The sequence below is a fragment of the Cupressus sempervirens genome, chromosome 8, assembly GCF_028749045.1.
Source record: "Cupressus sempervirens isolate cs-2001-9-10 chromosome 8, ASM2874904v1, whole genome shotgun sequence".
In the NCBI taxonomy this organism is placed as follows: domain Eukaryota; kingdom Viridiplantae; phylum Streptophyta; class Pinopsida; order Cupressales; family Cupressaceae; genus Cupressus; species Cupressus sempervirens.
Window position 1 is genome coordinate 454,126,239 of NC_143125.1, and position 7,757 is coordinate 454,133,995.

Sequence of the window (7,757 nt, forward strand, 5' to 3'; positions counted from 1 at the left end):
GGTTCACATGTGAAGGAGGACAAATGTGTGTGTGTGTAAGGTCCACATGTCACATGTGACTAGGGTTTGATAATCCTTTGATTATGATTGTACGAATGATTAAGGATATGATTAGATGGGAAACTAAGATTAATTAGTGGGTAAGTGGATTGACCTAGGTTAGAAGGATGGGTTAGGCTAGGAAAGTGAGGTTAGATGAAGGTTAAAGTTAGAAGCCATGTGTTAAAATATGATTAAATATAATGTTTAATTCCAAGTGGGACTAAAAGGGATTAATTAGGTAAAATAAGTCATTTACTTAATTAAAGGGAAGGATTAAGATGCAAGTGGGATGAGGGGAAATAGGCTAGGATTAAATAAATATAAATTTATTTAATTAAAGGTAGGATAAGGCTAAAATTAAATAAATATTAAATATCTATTTAATTGGTCAAGATAAGGGTATTTGTGCTCAATTGGACAATTTTTGGTGTCTAAACATTCATATGAACATTAAAAAATAAGATTCATTAGAACATTCACATGAACATCCAATAGAACATAATTAAAACATCAAGACATAAACATTATTCATTATCAAATAAGTTTCATAAATGTGTTATTCACAAATTGACTAGGTATGGCTACAATTAAGAGCCCATTCTCATTCCCCCCTCCGCTATCTATTTTGTGCAAGAGAGTTGATGCCATCATAAAATTGAGCTTTATTCCTCGGGTTCTTATACATCACTAGAGGGGTAATACCAAAAGATCAAATCCTCACATCGGTCCTTTTGATGATAGGATGGTCGCTGCTATCACCTTTTCTAGCCTTTGTAGTCTCCAAATCTTGATGCCATATATATGATGGTCACTATTGTCACCTTTTCTTGGAACATATACAACCATCACCTTTATGAACCCCTTCTTTTTCTCACAAAGATGATCACAAGGAAAATCAATATCTAAAAGGAGATATATACAAAATGATCTCATTCCAAAACAACACTATTTCCCCAAAAAAAAGAACTAGCAAGAGAGTACAATAAAGCATACCACTTCATCCATCTCTTCCATGTTTGAATTACATTTGATAGTATCATAGGGAATGTTGCCCTGACATGTCCCATGAGTGAATTTTAGAACTTGGAATTGATATGGATGGACTAGTGGAGAAATTCAAAATGCATAGCCCACAAACAATATGTCCCAATACAAGAGCTTTATGGACATAGGAGATACATACTCCATCATCTCTAGAAATGGCCCTACCATGCTCAAATGTATTGCATGTCAGAGGTGGTTCACTATCATAGGAAATTGCAACACCCTACCCTTTCCCACCATGAACAAGATGGTGACCACCCTATGAGACCATTAGGGAACATAAATTATTAAGCAAAAATGCATGCTAACTTTGGGTGAAAGATACATGGAGAAACATATTTAATTTATGGACATAAAACCTTTGTAGTAGAATGACAACATATCTCCTTTGTCGATTCTCTCACCTGCTGAAGAGAAATTTTTTCTTTATTCTTATCCCACCTTCTCTACAACTTAGAAGATTGTCGTGAACTATTCTCACCTCCTACGCAACGTGGAGGAGGTTCTGTTGGTGGAAATTCTACTAGAGCTTCCTGAGACCTTCTATGAAATTTTAGTGGGTTTACCTATGACATACACATTTAACATTGAACATCACATACACATGAATTGGTTAATTAAATTAAAATTAGAAAAGTTTACAAAAACCAACTTTATATGCAAGAATGTTGGTACAACATGGTACTGTAATATAGTCAAATATGAAGAAACATACATATTTTGTAGTTCCATTGCAATATACCTAGTATTCCTCTATTCTTGCATCTTTTGAATTGATTTTTTTCTCCTTTCCAACAACCTCTTTGTCCCATCAAAAGAGTATAGGGTATTTCTCTTACAAATTTGTTTTCAAATGAGGACCCTTGTCTACCAACTCAACTGATCCCTCCAATCTCCCACCATGATCCACATTAGAAACATCTGACCAAAATAGTAGTGTGCGGTCCAATTGTTAAAAAAATCATGGCAAGGACTAGTCAACCTTATAACCCTAAATAGTGACCTCAATTACCTCTACAAGTATACACATCATCAATCACCAATAAAATGTGCATTACCTTTACTATTGATGAAGCTTTATCATGCATGCTAAATTTGTTCTTCCTTTCAATATCCTTCCTTTGATCACTCTTCAAAGATTGCAGATTGCCTCTATGATCTACCCTAGCAAAAGCCTATCATAAAAGAATTCTTCACTTCACAATGTATTATCATGCATGTAAATATCATGTTGCACTTGCAAAGACATGAAAAAAAATAGTATACATGACAACTAGTGACTACCTTTATGTGAAATTTCTTGAATTCAAACAAATGCAAAATCCTCTTCCTTCTCCCTTCCTTCATTGGAGAACTATTGTTAAAAAAATATTTCTTTAGTAATCTCTTTGTTGCCTTCCTCAAGGAGATCATTGTAAGATTCTACACAATATTCTATGCATACTCATTCACACACACATTTTTCTTGCATACTATGCCTCACTCTCATCTGGTAGTCAATGTCCATTTCCCTCTTCTTGTGGTATTTCTTTAACCTCTCAGGGAAACCTCCTCTTTATGAGTATTGTTTGCCCCTAGAAAGCCCATGCGTTCATGCTAGAATGAAATTTAGGTTGTGTTTTACTAGCATGTACATGTTTAGCCTACTTAGATCTGAGAACCTATGACCTCCTAAACTTAAACATACTCCATATGTACAAAAATAGAGCAGTCTACCTCCCAGATGTTCAATTTGATGATATGTGTATCCCTACACAAAATATTCTAGTTTTAATAGTGAAGCACCATACTAACCTAAAGAAACTTCATTTATAGTATTGTCCAAAATACATGCATCTATTTTTCTTTCTAACATTAATCAATGATAGTTTGTTTATAGTATTGTCCAAAATAAATGTATGAATACTTTTCTACTTTTAGAGAAGATGAGAATAGAACTCCAACAAATAATTACCACATTTACTGTTGTACCTATAATAACATCCCCAACATTCAAAGCCTCCACTCCCTCATGCATATAATAGTTACACATCCCATTAAAAGTTGTCTTTAGGTTGGGAGTCTAGCTAAAGTAAATATACATTTTCATCCTCCAATCCTACATTACCAAAACACCTTTCTCATGCCCCAATTTTGGCTGATTGAGCACAATGTAGTCAAATACATCAAGTTGGGATCCCTCTTGACTAAATTCCATACATTTATGGACTTCTCCCTTAACTAACCAATCATATCTATTGACATATAAATAAGGAATTGATTACCCAAATTGGTGTTGCAACCTATTGGAGTTTGTGAAACAAGCAACCCACTACTAAATGTGCATTATCAAAATTAGAAGCAAGAAAGAATATTGAAAACAAGGGTGCATAGCATGCTTTTTACAAAGTATCCATGGATGAAAAGAGATGTTGTACTATCACTTGACTTACACAATCAACTTTTCAATACCACCAAAACCAACAATTCAAAATATTGGTAGTTAGACAATCAACTTTTTAGTACCATCAAAATTAACAATATTTGTCAATTTTCCATGATGTTAGAGCTATGCATAAGAGGATGTTCATTCCAATCTAATGATTTACACAACTCATATTCATGTGTGAAAAAATATATTCCAGTTTAACTTCCAAATCTATCTATCATATGAAATATATGCTAGTTTGACTTCCAAAATTTTATGCAAAACTAACTACCTCGACCAAAATGCCTTAATACATCATCCATAGGTTAATAATTTTATGACTGAACTTGAATTACATAAGTAAAATAAAAAGATGCACTCTAGTTACATAATTCAAACATATATGAGTAGAATCACGATGAGCTAGACTTTGAGTTCCTTGGGAATAGTAGGGGCAAAGAGTGATATGTAAAAAAAAAAACATGTATAGCAACAAAAATGTTGTTTTTGGGAAGGAGGAGAGATACGAGCTTTGGTTCAACCTCATAGAAGGCTTTCACTAGTACACCATCCTCTAGAGAGATACACCTATTATGTATGTATAGTTACATGTACAATTACATTGACCCCTAATAAAGTAGGTTTTTAGCTTTCCAAGAGGTGCAAAAGCAAAATTGTTCCCAAGGCTTCTCAGAGCTCCCTAGAGTTTTTTTCTTTTTGCTAGTTACAGAATTTTGTGAAGTTGCAGGTGGGATAATGCATCATTATCTGTTATTTTATGACATCATGTCTTAGTAAAGTCAATCTATAGGGATGAGAAAAAATGTTATGAAATTATTTTAGTTAAATGAAATGTTTCAAAAATAGTAATAACTTGATACGTACTAATAAAATTAGCTATATTGAGTCCATTGGAGAATGGGTTGGTGGGTCTTCTAGTGGGATAATCAAGGATACATGTTTTTTCTTGTAGTGGTGGAAATGCAATTGTTGTTTCCACTATATCCCAGTGAAACCCCAAATGCAAAGTATGTAGGCACTCCTTTTACATCACAAAAGCAACATGTTGATGTGACTAAAACTCCAAGAAGAAGTGAAATAGTAGGGATTGCCATTGTCTTCTCACTTTCACAATGTAATTGATTTACGCAAATGGAAGATGAGGGCATGAAATGACAATATCCATTTTTGAATTTATAGTCCTCTACTAGTCTTACATACTATATTTATTTAACATGCTCATGCATCTCTTTCTTTAAATGAACCAATTCACTCGCCTAGACGTGTATCTCTTTCTATGGTGATCCTTTCTTTTCATTGTTTTCTATTGTTTGTAATCCTTCTAGTACTCTCTTCAGTGTTAACTTGATACCATTATTGTTTTTCACTCCATTTCTTTGGATACTAGAATTTCTCTTTTATGTTTGGTGGCTAACTTGTCTAACTTGTCCACCAGTCCTATTGCTTTTTCCAAAATTGTGCACCTTTCTCCTCCAAAGTCTAATGAAACTCCTTGGATAGCTCTTTTTTGAAAAAAAAAGTCAATCTATTTCAACTGAGTAATCAAAAATTATTCGATTGGACCTAATTCTCGATCTTAAATTTGATCCTTGTTAGATGCTCCTAGACTTGCTTTTAAAATTGCTTGTCTGGAATAAACTTGTTTCATTCTATTTGTTCTAATTTCCTTTTTTCTATTGCTTTTGGGTTATTTTCTTCTTTTTAAATTTTTTTTGGATGTGGTTTCTTTTCAGTTTGAATTCAAATCTAGATGGTTTGATTAGATTTATAATAGTTTGGGGCTCTACCACACTTAATTTAATAAAAAACAAGAAAGGATTACATGAATAGACTAGCATGATTTGATTAGGTTTTCAAAATAGAAATAAGATAATTTAGAAGATAACTCCTCTAACTAGGTAGGAGTGATATTCATGATCTTAATTTAAGAAAAAGGTTCAGCCAGTTAGAAAGGTAGATTGAGCAATACAAATTTCTAGCCAATTAGAAAGATAGATTGAGCAATAAAAAAATAGAACTTGCATAATAATAAAAATCACATAATCAACCTAGCATTATATTTCCTATTTACCAGTTATTTAATAGAGGAAAATCTATAGATGTTAATATAAATCATAAGTTTCATTCATGCAATTTGCTTCCATTCTTTTCTCAATGAAACTGTTGCATTACATGGTCTATAGTTAAAAAGTAACCTGAAAAAATACCCAATGCCCTCCTTTTAAATTTAACTTTAGGATAAGTCATTGTGTGCCAATATAACAAGAGGAAACCTTAGGACTAAAAAAAACATGGGAAAAAGGAGTAGATTTATGATATTTACTAAACATTGACCTCATAATATGTGCTTAAGCAAATAAGCTTAGAATCATCAGATTTTGTACATTTACCTTGAAAGATAATTTTGGAATAAATCATGGAACAAAATTTATGTCAATATGACAAGGAGAAACCTTAGGGTTGAATAAAACAATGGCAATTAAAAATAGAATTTTGGATACCTCCACACCTTTGCGAGGTTGGCTAAAGCATATAGAGGATTTAGGCCTTTGAAGATGGTTTAAGGGCTATGGGAAGTGAACAAGAATGTAGTAGGTGTGAGTGTGGAATACGGGCCTCAAATACTCACAAACACTTCAACATGGTCATTACCAATGAGATCGTCCTAAAATAAACATTGTATTTTTTATCTAAAAAGTTTAGCAAAGCAATCTATTGCCTTCTAACTAGAAGGATTATGCCTTTACTCTCAAAATGAGAAACATGCAACTAGACCTCTAGAACAAAGGATTTATGCAGCTAAATGAAAGTGCAATTAATCTAGATGAGAGATGCAATTGTTAACCTAATAAATGAAGAAGCATAGTATGATAATGGATGCATATTTAAAATCTAAATGATATTACAATGAAAGAAATAAAGCTATGAAAATGTGAGCAAAGTGAGTAAGAATTTCAGCATAAGTTCAACACAAATTCCAAAATTCATCCTTTGTAATAAGGAATGGAGAGCTTCTTTTAGAGAATCAAAGAGGTGATCGACGATCAAGATTAATCAGAACGAGATTAATTAGAATGGATGATCAAGATTGAAGAGGAGAGCTAGTCATAAATGAAACTTCCTCATGAAAAGGGAGTTAACTGGTTTCCTTTGAGTGATAAAATGAGTTGACTAACTAGCTTTTTAGTGATAAAAGGAGCTGGCTGACTGCCTTTTGAGTGATAAAAGGAGTTGACTGACTACCTTTTGAGTGATAAAAGGAATTAACTGATTGCCTTTTGAGTGATAAAAGGAATTAATCCCTTTTTGAGAATATTTAATTTAATAAAATAGAATATTTCCTCATAAATGGATAATTTTAATTAATTGAATAACTAAATTCAATAATTAAAAAGAGCAGCTATCTTATTAAATTAATTGTATTTAATTCCTTTGTACATTCACTAAAGATGTAATTTTAATTAAATTAAAATAAAACAATTATAATTAAATTAAATTAAATCAATAGGTTTATGTAGCTAATTTGAGTTGATACTTAGGAATTAAATAGTAATGTGATTAATGTAGATTAGGGTTTTTTGCATTTGACACCTAGGTCAAGTAGCGATTATCAGAAATAGAATTGCCTAGTAAAATAGGACTTAGGAATAATTTAATAAACAAAAGTTGGTTAATATGGCAATGTGCCAATTTTGGGGTATTACATTTTCCCCTCTTTGAATGAATGTGCGAGCAACACATTTCATTCAAAGAAATCAAAAAGTATAAATCAAGAAATGAGATTGGTTTTGAAATTGATGATACAAAGAAAAATTGAGTAGCTTTTAAAGGTTATCTCTAGAGAAAAACTTAACCTTAAGGGATCTAGATAGAACACCTAGATACTGAGATTGATAGTATAAAGATTGTCAAATTTTATAGAATTGTTCCTAGAACGAGGCTCAACTCTTAGGAATTGGGGTTTAGACTGTCCTAATGCCTGTCCATTAAAAGATTACAAGATTAAAGATGATCCATAAAATTATCCCCAGAATGAGGTTTAATCCTTTGAAAAAGTTAGGATTATCTCCAGATTGAAGCTTAATCCTTAGCAAGAATTTGGAATTATCTCTAGAATAGAGCTTAATCCCCCAGAGTCTAGGTTGAGCACCTGAATACTGATCCATAAAACATGGTAAGATCCAATAATGAGTCATATAATCATCTTTAGAATGAGGCTTGATCCTCAAGGGTTAGTGTTTGG